The sequence below is a fragment of the Triticum dicoccoides genome, chromosome 2A, assembly GCF_002162155.2.
Source record: "Triticum dicoccoides isolate Atlit2015 ecotype Zavitan chromosome 2A, WEW_v2.0, whole genome shotgun sequence".
NCBI lineage: Eukaryota > Viridiplantae > Streptophyta > Magnoliopsida > Poales > Poaceae > Triticum > Triticum dicoccoides.
In genome coordinates this window covers 13,750,354-13,764,287 of record NC_041382.1, presented here as the reverse complement: position 1 = coordinate 13,764,287, position 13,934 = coordinate 13,750,354, and positions in this window count along the sequence as shown.

The window sequence follows — 13,934 nt, the reverse complement described above, 5'->3', positions numbered from 1 at the left end:
AGAAGAAGAAGAAGAAGAAGAAGAAGAAGAAGAAGAAGAAGAAGAAGAAGAAGAAGAAGAAGAAGAAGAAGAAGAAGAAGAAGAAGAAGAAGAAGAAGAAGAAGAAGAAGAAGAAGAAGAAGAAGAAGAAGAAGAAGAAGAAGAAGAAGAAGAAGAAGAAGAAGAAGAAGAAGAAGAAGAAGAAGAAGAAGAAGAAGAAGAAGAAGAAGAAGAAGAAGAAGAAGAAGAAGAAGAAGAAGAAGAAGAAGAAGAAGAAGAAAGAGGAGAAGAAGAAAGGAATAGCTAGAGGAGAAGACCGAAGAAAAAAAAGAAGAAAAAAATAGGAGAAGAAGACCCTCGTCCCTGATAACATTTATTTCTCCTCTATTTTTTCTTCTTCTCCACTATTCCTTTCTTCTTCTCCTCTTTTTTTTATTCTTTTATCTTCTTCTTATTTATTTCTCCTCTTCTTCCTCTCCTCTTCTTCTTTCTAAGTCCTGCTTATATACACAGAGTATTGGTCCTGGTTCGTACCCCTGTCGACCCCTCGTCCCTCTCTCGACCCCTCGACGACCCTCGTCCCTGATAAGATTTTTTTCTCCCCTCGACCCCTCTCGACCTCTCGTCCCCCTCTCGACCCCTCATCATCATCTATCACCCCCCTCGTTTTCTTTAGCATATATCCATGAACAAAAAAATAATTCATATATAGAAAAAATGCTATATGAACATACATACATATGAACATATACAGAGAGCATATACATAGCCAAATCCATATACAGAGAGCATATACATACATACATACATATGAGAATATACATACATACATAGCCAAATCCAAATACATATGAGCATATACATACACATATGAATTTTTTTATCACACACAGAGAGCAGCGGCGGCGGCAGCGATGGTCAGAGCGACAGGGATCGATGTCAAGGGGGGAGCTCACTGGGGGCGCGACGGGGAGGAGGCCGGGGACGGGGAGGAGGCCGGCGACGGCACGAGGGAGGCCGGCGACGCGGCGCGGGGCAACGGGGAGGGGGGCGGAGATGGCGCACGCAGCGACGAGGAGGAGACCGGCGACGGCGCACGCAGCGATGGGGAGAAGGCCTGCGGCGGCGCACGCAGCGACGAGGAGAAGGCATGCGGCGGCGCGGGACGACGGCGACGGGGAGCGGGCGACGACGGGCTCGGGGCGGTGACGACGACGACGAACGGCCTGGGGGCGTCGGGGGGGAATGGGAGCGGTTGGCGAAATTTTCACAAGTGCTACCTTATATACCCAGAGCAATGGTCCCGGTTCGTGGCACGAACCGGTACCAATGCACACCTATGGTCCCGGTTCGTGCCACCAACCGGGACCATAGGTCTCTTTTCAGCAGCCGAAAGGGCGGGAAGCAGAGGCCTATGGTCCCGATTGGTGAGGCGAACCGGGACTAAAGGGGGCATTGGTCACGGTTGGTGACACGAACCGTGACCAATGCCCCCTTTAGTCCCGGTCGGTGCCACCAACCGATACCAATGGCCTTGTGCTGCCCCGCCCCCAAAAGTTTAGTCCCACCTCGCTAGTTGAGAGGGCTCGGGAGTGGTTTATAAGCGCTGCTGCGCCCACCCTCCCGAGCTTTCGGGCCTAATCTGTCACTGCAATGCCTATGGGCCTACTGGGCCTGCTGCGGGCCTGAATCCTGGCCCATGGTAGGGTTTCTAGTCGTATTCAGGCCGTGGTGGCCCAGTAGGTGGCATTTTTTTGTTTTTTGTTGCTTTATTTATTTTCTTTTGTTTTTTTCTTTATTTTTTAATTCTTTATGCTTTTAGTTTTAGAAAAATTATAAACTTTTTGTTAATGCCATTAGTTTTCAAATTTGAAAATACTTTTTTAGTTTTCTTGTTTTCTTTGTTGCTTTATTTATTTTATTTTGTGATTAACTTTACTATAAAAATAGTTTTTTCCTATGTGAGAGGAGCTCAACAAGGCAAAGAGGGAAGGGCTTATAAACCAGTGTGAGCCCCCTTCGGTTGGCGAGGTGGGACTAAACTCTGCTCGCAACGAGGACCAACCCTTTAGTCCCAGTTTGTGGCACAAACTGGGACTAATGGTCATGGGCCAGGGGCGAGGAGCAAAATTATAAACTTTCTGTTAGTGCCATTAGTTTTAGAAAGTTGAAAGTTGAAAGTTGGCATGGGCCAGGGACTAATGATCATGGTATTACGAGGGCCGAACCATAAGACATGAAAGCATTTCAAATGAACTCTGAAAAAGTTGAAAGTTGGGATGGTATCATAATTTCACCCACATAGCATGTGCATGTACAAAACGGACAATGGTAGCATGTTCGTGTGTTACAAAGTTGCGGGAGAAAGTCTTCACTTTTTCTTCTCTTGTATCATTTGCTTATTGCGCCGTAATCATGGATAATCTTCATTGTTTATCAGGATGCTTGGGTCAGCCTTGACATTGAAGGGAGGAATTTCATGAAACTTTTCATAATCTTCAGACATGTCTGTCTTGCCGTCCACTCCCAGGATGTCCCTTTTTCCTGAAAGAACTATGTGGCACTTTGGCTCATCGTATGATGTATTCGCTTCCTTATCTTTTCTTTTTCTCGGTTTGGTAGACATGTCCTTCACATAGATAACCTGTGCCACATCATTGGCTAGGACGAACGGTTCATCAGTGTACCCAAGATTTTTCACATCCACTGTTGTCATTCCGTACTGTGGGTCTACCTGTACCCCGCCGCCTAACAGATTGACCCATTTGCACTTAAACAAAGGGACCTTAAAATCAGGTCCGTAGTCAAGTTCCCATATGTCCACTATGTAACCATAATATGTGTCCTTTCCGCTCTCGGTTGCTGCACCAAAGCGGACACCGCTGTTTTGGTTGGTGCTCTTTTGATCTTGGGCGATCGTGTAAAATGTATTCCCATTTATCTCGTATCCTTTGTAAGTCAATACAGTCAAAGATGGTCCCCTGGACAACAAGTACAACTCATCACAAACAGTGTTGTCACCTCTGAGACGTGTTTCCAACCAACTGCTGAAAGTCCTGATGTGTTCACATGTAATCCAGTCGTCGCACTGCTCCGGGTGTTTGGAGCGCAGACTGTTCTTGTGTTCATCGACATACGAGGTCACCAAGGTAGAGTTCTGTAGAACTGTGTAGTGTGCTTGAGACCAAGAATATCCGTCCCTGCATATTATTGAGTCTCTTCCAAGAGTGCCTTTTCCAGTCAGTCTCCCCTCATACCGCGATTGAGGGAGACCTATCTTCTTAAGGCCAGGAATGAAGTCAACACAAAACCCGATAACATCCTCTGTTTGATGGCCCATGGAGATGCTTCCTTCTGGCCTAGCGCGGTTACGGACATATTTCTTTAGGACTCCCATGAACCTCTCAAAGGGGAACATATTGTGTAGAAATACGGGCCCCAGGATGACAATCTCGTCGACTAGATGAACTAGGACGTGCGTGATGATATTGAAGAAGGATGGTGGGAACACTAGCTCGAAACTGACAAGACATTGCGCCACATCAGTCCTTAGCCTTGGTACGATTTCTGGATCGATCACCTTCTGAGAGATTGCATTGAGGAATGCACATAGCTTCACAATGGCTAATCGGACGTTTTCCGGTAGAAGCCCCCTCAATGCAACCGGAAGCAGTTGCGTCATAATCACGTGGCAGTCATGAGACTTTAGGTTCTGAAACTTTTTCTCTGGCATATTTATTATTCCCTTTATATTCGACGAGAAGCCAGTCGTGACCTTCATACTGAGCAGGCATTCAAAGAAGATTTCTTTCCCTTCTTTCGTAAGAGCGTAGCTGGCAGGACCTTTATACTGCTTCGGAGGCATGCCGTCTTTTTCGTGCAAACGTTGCAGGTCCTCCCGTGCCTCAGGTGTATCTTTTGTCTTCCCATACACGCCCAAGAAGCCTAGCAGGTTCACGCAAAGGTTCTTCGTCACGTGCATCACGTCGATTGATGAGCGGACCTCTAGGTCTTTCCAGTAGGGTAGGTCCCAAAATATAGATTTCTTCTTCCACATGGGTGCGTGTCCCTCAGCGTCATTCGGAACAGCTAGTCCACCGGGACCCTTTCCAAAGATTACGTAGTGTAAATCATTGACCATAGCAAGCACATGATCACCAGTGCGCATGGCGGGCTTCTTCCGGTGATCTGACTCGCCTTTGAAATGCTTTCCTTTCTTTCGACATTGATGGTTGGTCGGAAGAAATCGACGATGGCCCAGGTACACATTCTTCCTGCATTTGTCCAGGTATATACTTTCAGTGTCATCTAAACAGTGCGTGCATGCGTGGTATCCTTTGTTTGCCTGTCCTGAAAGGTTACTGAGAGCGGGCCAATCGTTGATGGTCACGAACAGCAACGCCTTAAGGTTAAATTCCTCCTGTCTGTGCTCATCCCACGTACGTACACCGTTTCCATTCCACAGCTATAAAAGTTCTTCAACTAATGGCCTTAGGTACACATCAATTTCGTTGCCGGGTTGCTTAGGGCCTTGGATGAGAACTGGCATCATAATGAACTTCCGCTTCATGAACATCCAAGGAGGAAGGTTATACATACATAGAGTCACGGGCCAGGTGTTGTGATTGCTGCTCTGCTCCCCGAAAGGATTAATGCCATCCGCGCTTAAAGCAAACCATACATTCCTTGGGTCCTTTGCAAACTCATCCCAGTACTTTCTCTCGATTTTTCTCCACTGCAACCCGTCAGCGGGTGCTCTCAACTTCCCATCTTTCTTTCGGTTCTCACTGTGCCATCGCATCAACTTGGCATGCTCTTCGTTTCTGAACAGACGTTTCAACTGTGGTATTATAGGAGCATACCACATCACCTTCGCAGGAACACTCTTCCTGGGGGGATCGCCATCAACATCACCAGGGTCATCTCTTCTGATCTTATACCGCAATGCACCGCATACCGGGCATGCGTTCAGATCCTTGTATGCACCGCGGTAGAGGATGCAGTCATTAGGGCATGCATGTATCTTATCCACCTCCAATCCTAGAGGGCATACGACCTTCTTTGCTGTGTATGTACTGTCGGGCAATTCGTTATCCTTTGGAAGCTTCTTCTTCAATATTTTCAGTAGCTTCTCAAATCCTTTGTTAGCCACAGCATTCTCTGCCTTCCACTGCAGCAATTCCAGTACGGTACCAAGCTTTGTGTTGCCATCTTCGCAATTGGGGTACAACCCTTTTTGTGATCCTCTAACATGCGATCGAACTTCAGCTTCTCCTTTTCACTTTCCAATTGCGTCCTTGCATCGACAATGACCCGGCGGAGATCACAATCATCGGGCACATCGTCTGGTTCCTCTTGATCTTCAGCAGCTTCACCCGTTGCAGCATCATTGGGCACATCGTCTGGTTCCTCTTGATCTTCACCAGCTCCCCCCGTTGTAGCATCACCGTATTCAGGGGGCACATAGTTGTCATCGTACTCTTCTTCTTCGCCGTCTTCCATCATAACCCCTATTTCTCCATGCCTCGTCCAAACATTATAGTGTGGCATGAAACCCTTGTAAAGCAGGTGGGAGTGAAGGATTTTCCGGTTAGAGTAAGACCTCGTATTCCCACATTCAGTTGATGGACAACACATAAAACCATTCTGCTTGTTTGCCTCAGCCGCTTCGAGAAACTCATGCACGCCCTTAATGTACTCGCGGGTGTGTCTGTCACTGTACATCCATTGCCGGTTCATCTGCGTGCATTATATATAATTAAGTGTCCAAATTAATAGAAGTTCATCACCACATTAAAACCAAAGTGCATACATAGTTCTCATCTAACAACATATAGCTCTCCAGAGCATCTAATTAATTAAACCATGCATTGAAACTATGTAAAACATTTCAATGCGAAAACAAATGCGATCATAATCGCAACCAAGGTAACAATTGATCCAACGACATAATGATACCAAGCCTCGGTATGAATGGCATATTTTCTAATCTTTCTAATCTTCAAGCGCATTGCATCCATCTTGATCTTGTGATCATCGACGACATCCGCAACATGCAACTCCAATATCATCTTCTCCTCCTCAATTTTTTTTATTTTTTCCTTCAACAAATTGTTTTCTTCTTCAACTAAATTTAACCTCTCGACAATAGGGTCGGTTGGCATTTCCAATTCACATACATCCTACATAAATAAAATCTATGTCACGTTGGTCGGCATAATTCTCATAAACAATAAATGAACCAATAGTTATAAAGATAATATATATACCACATCCGAATCATAGACAGGACGAGGGCCGACGGGGGCGGATACCAAAACCATCGCACTATATAAGATGCAATAATAAAAGTAAGAAAATAATACAAGTATCTATGTAAACATGCAAGTAAGAATATTTTTTCTCAGAAAGAAGATAAAACAAGAGGCTCACCACGGTGGTGCCGGCGATGACCTCGACGCGGGTGATCGATGGCGGTGAAGACGGGGACGGGGCGTGACGGACCGCTAAACCTAGACAAATATTATGGAAAATGGAGCTTGGAGGTCGAGCTTGGAGAGGAGAAAGCTTAAGTAGTGTGGCTCGGGCATTCCATTGAACACCTTGTGTGCATAGGAGGTGAGCTAGAGCACCACCAAGCCCTCTCCCCCTCGGCCAGAGAAAAACAGAGCACTGGGGTGCTCTGCTCGCGAGCGAGGGGTATATATAGGAACCTCATTGGTCCCGGTTGGTGGCATGATCCGGGACTAAAGGGGAGCCTTTGGTCCCGGTTCAAGCCACCAACCGGGACCAATGGTGGTGGGCCAGGAGCGAGGCCCATTGGTCCTGGTTCATCCCACCAAACGGGACCAAAAGGTCCAGATAAACCGGGACCAATGGCCCACGTGGCCCGGCCAGCCCCCTGGGCTCACGAACCGGGACCAATGCCCACATTGGTCCCGGTTGTGGACTGAACCGGGGCTAATGGGCTGACCCGGCCTGGACCAAAGCCCTATTTTCTACTAGTGCTAGTTACTTGAGGTTCACGCTAGCGCGAGAGAGGACTCGTAACCGCCATCTCATGTGCTGCATAGTTCCGCTCTCACTCATAGTGATAGCTCTTCTTGCGTATACCTTTGTTTAGATGGATGACGTTGTAGTTTCAAGTATTCGAGACTTGCATGTATCGCTATTTTCGAGATGATGACAAGATACCACTTTGTGTTGGATGATGATTATGACGAGACTATTTATATGTATATGCTATGATTACATTTGTGGTCTTGCAGGCATTTGTATGTGTATCATGATGACATTTGTATGTGCTAAAGATTCTTCTATAAAGCCTGTTCAAATACAAAACAAATACCGAAAAAAACAAAAAACTACTAAAATTAGCAGTAGCGAGTGCAGAAAAGTTAGCAGCAGCGCGGTTGTAGCAGTAGCGCGCACAGGGGAAGCGCGCTATAGCTATTAGCAGCAGTGAGGTTCCTTTAAGCGCGCTGCTGCAACACTTGTGTAGCAGTAGCGCGGGTGGACCAGCGCTACTGTTATACGTTAGATGTAGCGCCTTATTGGTAGCGCGGGTACCCGCGCTGCTGCTAGCCTTTTCCCTAGTAGTGGTGGTGGAGAGTATTTTTCCAATGAATTTGATGCTTTTTGTGCGGAACATGGTATAATCCATGAGAGGACGCCTCCCTACTCACCTCAGTCAAATGGGGTGGCCGAAAGAAAGAACCGTACTCTAACTGATTTGGTTAACGCCATGTTAGACACATCGGATCTCTCCAAGGCATGGTGGGGGAGGCGATATTGACGGCATGTCATGTCCTAAAACGAGTTCCCACAAAGAACAAAGAGATAACTCCATTCGAGAAATGGGAGAAGAAAAGGTTAAAACTCTCTTATGTACGAACATGGGGTTATTTGGCGAAAGTCAATGTTCCAATTCCAAAGAAGCGGAAGCTTGGACCAAAGACTGTGGATTGTGTTTTCCTGGGATATGCTTTTCATAGCATTGGCTATAGATTCTTGGTTGTAAAATCTGAGGTACCTGACATGCATGTAGGTACGATCATGGAGTCGAATGATGCGACTTTCTTTGAAGATATCTTTCCCATGAAGGATATGGCCACCTCATCTAATCAGGAGATGCCTAGTTCATCGAATCAGGAACCAGTTACAATTACCAAACCTGCCATTTCGATAGAACACTTTGAAAGTCCCATGGAGGAGAACAATGAAGTTCCTACTAAGAGCAAGAGACAGAGGACTGCAAAGTCCTTTGGTGATGATTTTCTTGTGTATCTCATAGATGACACTCCCAGTTCTATTTCAGAGGCCTATGCGTCTGAAGATGCTGACTATTGGAAGGAAGCAGTTCGTAGCGAGATGGATTCCATCTTGGCGAATGAAACTTGGGAGATAACTGATTGTCCTTATGGGTGCAAACCTATAGGATGCAAATGGGTATTCAAGAAGAAGCTTAGGCCTGATGGTACTATTGAAAAGTACAAGGCTCGGCTCGTGGCTAAGGGTTGTACCCAAAAGGAAGGTGAAGACTTTTTTGATACTTACTCACCTATGGCTTGACTGACCACTATTCGAGTTCTACTTTCACTAGCTGCCTCGCATGGTCTTCTCGTTCATCAAATGGATGTTAAGACTGCTTTCCTAAATGGAGAGTTGGACAAGGAAATTTATATGGAACAACCAGATGGGTTTGTACTAGATGGTCAGGAAGGAAAAGTGTGCAGTTGCTGAAGTCTTTGTATGGACTCAAGCAAGCACCCAAACAGTGGCATGAGAAGTTTGAAAGAACTTTAACAACTGCAGGCTTTGTTGTGAACAAAGCTGACAAATGTGTGTACTATCGCCATGGTGGGGGCGAGGGAGTTATCCTTTGCTTGTATGTTGATGACATACTTATTTTCGGAACAAATCTGAATGTTATTAAGGAGGTCAAAAATTTCCTATCTCGCTGTTTTGAGATGAAGGATTTAGGAGTGGCTGATGTCATTCTGAACATCAAGTTGTTGAGAGACGATGATGGTGGGATTACATTGCTTCAATCTCACTATGTGGAAAAGATCTTGAGTCGCTTTGGATATAGTGACTGCAAGCCCTCTCCAACACCTTATGATGCAAGTATGTTACTTCGAAAGAATCGAAGAATTGCTAGAGATTAATTGAAATATTCTCAGATTATTGGCTCGCTCATGTACTTAGCTAGTGCTACAAGACCTGACATCTCTTTTGCTGTTAGCAAACTGAGTCGGTTTGTCTCAAAACCAGGAGATGTGCACTGGAAAGCTCTAGAGAGATTTTTGCATTATTTGAAAGGCACTGCAAATTATGGAATTGACTACACTGGGCACCCAAAGGTGCTTGAAGGGTATAGTGACTCAAACTGGATCTCAGATGCTGATGAGATAAAGGCCTCGAGCGGATATGTATTCACTCATGGAGGTGGCGCTGTTTCTTGGAAGTCTTGCAAGCAGACCATCTTAACAAGGTCAACAATTGAAGCAGAACTCACAACACTAGATACAACTACGGTTGAAGCAGATTGGCTTCGTCGGCTCTTGAATGACTTGCCGGTTGTTGAGAAACCTATACCGGGTATCCTTATGAACTGCGACAATCAAACTGTGATCACAAAAGTGAGCAGCTCAAAGGATAACATGAAGTCATCAAGACATGTTCAGAGAAGGTTAAAGTCTGTCAGAAAAATGAAAAACTCCGGAGTTATTGCATTGGATTATATCCAAAACGTCTAAAAATCAGGCAGATCCTTTTACTAAGGGTCTATCACATAATGTGATAGCTAATGCATCGAGGGAGATGGGTATGAGACCCACAATATGAGTTGTTCACAGTGCTAACCTATTCTTTGTGATCGGAGATCCCGTGAATTAGATGTGGAAGACAAGCTGTTGGTCAACTGAGAGGAGAGTATCCTTACTATTCACAATACTACTCCATGAAGATGCAATACTCTCCTAATCTGCATGACAGGTTGATGTATATCTTAATGTGTTCTAAGTGGCTCATTTAAGCAGAGATGTTATCCTGCAGAACATCTTTTGAAGAACACACCTATATGAGTCTGATTGTCAAACGTCGCAATCTGTGAGAGTAGGATTTTCTCTAGTAAACTCATGAAAGGTCACGGAGTATGACACATAAGCTCCACCCACGGGGAAGACCCATGGTAGCCACGCATCGGTCAAGGCTTTATGTGAAGCTAGATTCGCAGAAAACTTGCAGTTCAAGGCCCAGTCCACTGTTCAAGTTGCTTACTAGTGTAGCATAGAGTTCTAGGTGGAAGTTCAACTTAACAGTCTCCACTGCAGTACCGGTATATAAAACAGTGTTTTGGAACCAAAGGTAATTTTTGTGTGCCTCTGGGATCTGGTGGGGGATTGCTGAAATTTTGTCTACTTTGGGCCTATCCCAATAGCAGTTTCAGAAATTCGTAATAAATCCTAGAGGCCCACGCAGCCCATTCGTGCAAGGCAAGAGGTGGAGCTAAAGTTTAGTCCCACATTGCTAGTTTAGAGGGAGTTAGACCTCTTTATAAGGGAGGTTCTTTCTCCACTTGTATGAGCATGAGAATAAGAGGGACATCCACGCGCGCTCCTCCTCCGCCGCCCGCCTCGCCACGCCTCGCCTCGCCTCATCACGACGCGCCGCGGGTTGCGGGAATGAGCCGATGTCTAAATTTTTGCCACACACTACGGGTATACGAAAGGTCACACGGAAGCTGAAAAGATTTTTGAGAAAGTGGAGCTCGAATGCGGAACGGTGCAGCCCTTTGGCTGCTGGCCGTTCGCTTCATCTCCGTCTCTTCGTTTCACCTCCCGTCGATGCCCTCTCGCCTCCTTTTCTTGCGCCTATGAAAGGGAGGTCGCTCCTCCCAGAGAGATGCACCAGAACTACTCCTTCCCTCGCCATCGGTTCCATCTCTGAGCTGCTGCTGTCTTCCTCATCCCGGCTTGCGGCGTGCATCGCACGTCGGGACAGTAGGTCTCCGAAACCGCACCTTTTGAGTCATGTACGGGAGAAGGGTGATAAGGTTTTTGGGGAGCGCTCAGCGCGACTACTAGCTGCTTCATCACGGACGATCCGGTCGCCGACGACTACTTCCCCGACGACACTACTTCCCCGACGACGACTTCTTCCCTGACGTCCACGATCTCCTCGACGACATGGCAGGCGAGGACACCGACCCCAAGTCCAGCGCTTCTGTTGCTGCTGTCCCGTACGTGTTCTTGTCCTTTCTATTAGAGGTCCTGCTACAGTTCCTTGTTCTAGTATTTGCCCTAAATATGTTAGACTCTATTTCATATATGCAACTTGCTATACTGTCTGCTCTAGATACGTTTAGTTACAGTTCATATATGAAGATGTTGTTTACCTTCTTTTTGTCAAATCGCATGGCTTGTTTTATCACTACTATATTGGTCATGCTTTATCTAATATTTCTGTTAATAAAATCATTCGGTAAATTGCTCATATTTCCAACATATATCACTGGGGTGGAACGAGATGAAATTGAGTGGAAGAGGATATTTTCCGATGCTGGCTTCAGTGATGATTACAAAATTCTGCCAGTATTGGGTCCCTACTCAGCAATTGATATCTACCCATGAAAGCTTGGTGAACTATACCATATTAATTGGCACAATAAGTTGCACACACACCTGAAGGCCGACACATTCATATGTATGTGTGCATGAACTCTATCTGTGTTGTCATTTCAAATCTTCCATTAAGTGTAATCGTCTCTAGAAATTGTCATTGTATTTTATGAAACTATATATCATGGTGAGACCGATGATTTGGGTCTTATTACTCCACGCAAGGCTACAATATTTTCATGATATGTTAAAAACCGTTGTTGTTCTGATTCTTTCTTGTTCATATGAATAATACTAGTGGTTGAAATAGCCACAACTTTTATTTCCTTGGAGTACTATGGAGAATCATATGATTGATTGGACAAACATATTTACACCACTACTGCATAAAAGGTAGTCTCTGACTGGACGCCACGGAAGGCCTGCTTGGCAACCCACCAATGGTGGCTTCGTTGAGTGTCACTCACGAGTGAATATAGAGGTTGTAAGTTTGTTCTGGTCGCTCCTAGGTGTACTAGTAAGGTATACGTGCATTGAACGCATGAGACTTGGTAACTAAATTATGAATAAATATCACACTATAGCATGTAAGCTTTGAGTCATATATATGCATGATGTAGATGTTCGTTTAATTCTTGTAATTCATCTCATTCAAAATCAATTAATTTTATAAAAAAACTATTTTAAGATTCATGGAATTGTGCATTGTAAAGCATAAAGTAAAAACAAATAGTAAAAATTCATTTAGATTTTTTTTGGGAAATTAAGATATGGAAGATTCTAGAACAAAGGAGAAATGCTTGTGTTTTGAGGTTTGTGCATTATGCTTAAGTTCAACAATGGAGTCTTCTAAATTATACATGTGGCAGAATTTAGTGAAATGTAAATGATATCCAACAGCCAGTAGTGCTCGGATTTGCCATCTCTGTACCGTTGGTTTGGCTTCATCCAACGACCAACTTTCAAAGTTATTTTCACACTATATAGGGGTATAGATAGGCAAACAACGAGTTAGCCCACTGTAAGGGTTTGTACTGCATGGTCGATAAAAAAATTGATTACAGTACTAAATGTTGGGGGCTTGGTACGTTCTGTGCCTCACCTCGCCTAACAGGCATCGCCTGCAAATTGGTACGCCATGTCATCATTTGCGGGATCCACATGTCACAATCGTCATCAAAACGACCAAACCACCAACTAGTGGGTTTTTGCAAAAAAATAGCCTCAAAATTAGTGATTTTTAGCACAATTCTATAGAAGGGTGGTTCCTGCAACGCTAGCGTTCAATGTCGATGTTTTCTACTCTCTGCAGCAATTCAATCAAATCTTATAAAAACCATGGTTGGGCAACCAGATTCATCCGGAGATAGCTAAAGAGGAAGGTGGAGGCCATGAAGACGGTGCAAACCAGTGACCCGCTCGGCCAGGATACCACAAAAGCGCCACTGCAACCTTTGGGAGCATTTAGGAACATCTTGAGGGAAGAGGACAACCATTTGGCTTTCGAAGGGTGGGGGTGGGGGGGAGGGGGGCATGGATGGCTAGGTCTAGGTGTTGGTAGCAGCCACTATAAGGCACGTCTTAAATCGACAAAACTAGGACATGCGACTTACTTTCTCGGGAAATACTAGAGATGATACCTCATGCGTTGTTGCGGAAATATGTTAGAATTATTTCAAAGATATGATTGTACACTAACAGTATTCTTTAGGGCCACTCGAATGGTTCTGCAAGAGCCAAGCCAGAAGTACCCCAACCTTATCCCCTCTCGCGGGCGACGGGGAGGGTGACCGCACCACCGCCGCCATCGCACCCCTCCTCCCGCCTCCTCCTCCCTCGCCGCTGCCAAAGGGCGGGGCCGGGCAAAGCACGGTCGCCGCCGGTGGCGGCGGGGCCCATCTCGTCTCTTCGTTCGTGTTGGCCAGCGCACGCCGACAGCCCCGGACCAGGTGGTAGCGCTTCTGTGGGGCTCCACCGCGTGGCATCGCATCAACGCTGGTGGTAGCGCGTGGGTGCCGTGGCGGCGTGACGGGGCACGCCCTAGTGGTGCACGGCCGGTGTGGTGAAGGCCGGCTATCGGATCCAGACGCGATGGGTGCGGGCTGCGGGCGGCCTGGGCTGCGGACAATCGCCTTCGTGGTGGTGGTCTACTGGCGGAGGTGGCGGCGCAGCGGTGTGGGTCTCGCCCTTCATCTCCTCTGGTTTCGGTCGGGGGCTGGTGGTGGTGGATGTGTGCCAGCCAGATCTGACGCTTTTATACGGCGGGCGGCGCGGGTTGGGGCAGCGGCCCATGGGTGGCTGCTGCTCCGACTGTGGGCGGCGTCGGTGAGGTGG